The sequence below is a fragment of the Geospiza fortis genome, unplaced genomic scaffold (genome assembly GCF_000277835.1).
Source record: "Geospiza fortis unplaced genomic scaffold, GeoFor_1.0 scaffold375, whole genome shotgun sequence".
Lineage (NCBI taxonomy): Eukaryota > Metazoa > Chordata > Aves > Passeriformes > Thraupidae > Geospiza > Geospiza fortis.
Genome location: NW_005054641.1, coordinates 171,517 through 172,739, shown reverse-complemented (window position 1 = coordinate 172,739; position 1,223 = coordinate 171,517).

Sequence of the window (1,223 nt, the reverse complement as noted above, 5' to 3'; positions counted from 1 at the left end):
CGAGTGACGGCAGCCGGGGCCGGTGCAGGTGAGTCGAGCCCGAGCCACCCTCGGTCCCCTGGGGATCCCCGATGTGTCCCCTCCTTCTTGAACCGTGTCACCCCTCAGAAGCCCTGCGCTGTCCCTGTCACCTTCCCGTGGTGTCCCAGGAACATCCCCTAGGATGAGTTTTGGGACTGGGATCAGCCGGGGGCTCTCCTGGCCGGGCGATGTGGGGTGAGGACTGAGCCCAGCTTGCCCCAGACCCGAGCGGGGAACGGGGATGGCTCCGACCCTTCCAGCCTTCCCTGGAGCAGCCTTGGGATGCAGGGAAGGGGAGCAGGACCCCAGGTCCCCTCTCCCACTGCTTTTAGCCCCGAAACATGAGGCAGAGCATGGGCAGGGAGCAGGGGTGGGATACCCGGGGTGGGATACCCGGGGTGAACCCCAGAGCCTGGCGGGGGGCTCAGGGTCCCCACCATGGGGTCCCTGAGCATCCCTGGAAGTGTCCCCATACCGAGATGGCATCTTGGAGGAGCCTGGGGACACGCGGGGAGTGCTGGCAGGACACTCGGGCTCCCTCGCAGTCCCAGATAAGGAGCAGAGAGCGTTTGTTGTGTCTGCCGCCATCCCAAGGATTTTCCAGGCTCTGGCGTGAGCAGGGTCTGGCAGGAAAGGGAGAAGCCGAGAGAGAGAGACAGAGCGGGGTTAGGGAGCGGCGCCAGGCTGGGCTCTGTTTAGTCTGGGCTCGGCGGCGGCTGCGGGAGCGGCTCCGTCCCCGTGGCACCGGGCACGGACACAGCCCTGCTCCGTGCCAGGCTGGGGACAGCGCTGTCCCCGAGCCTGATGCCACCACCCGGTTCTGCCTGGCGACACCCCGAGTGTCACTGTAAAGTGTGCTGGGTCCCCTCACCCCGAGCTGGGGACAAACTCTGGCACTCAGGTTTGTGCCATCAGCCAGGGGGCACAGACCGCAGGTTTGGGGTGACATGGCTTTGTCACCTGGAGGGTGCCACCATCCCTGGTGCCAGCAGCTCGGTGTCACCCTGCAGCAGGGTGACCCCAAGCTGGGGACAAACTCTGGCACTCAGGGAGCACAGAATGCAGGCTTGGGGTGACAGATGGCTTTGTCACCTGGAGGGTGCCACACACCTCCCTGGTGCCAGCAGCTCGGTGTCCCCTGCAGCAGGGTGACCCGCTGGGGACACGCCATGTCCCTGGGCAGCGACAGCGGCCCCGGCATC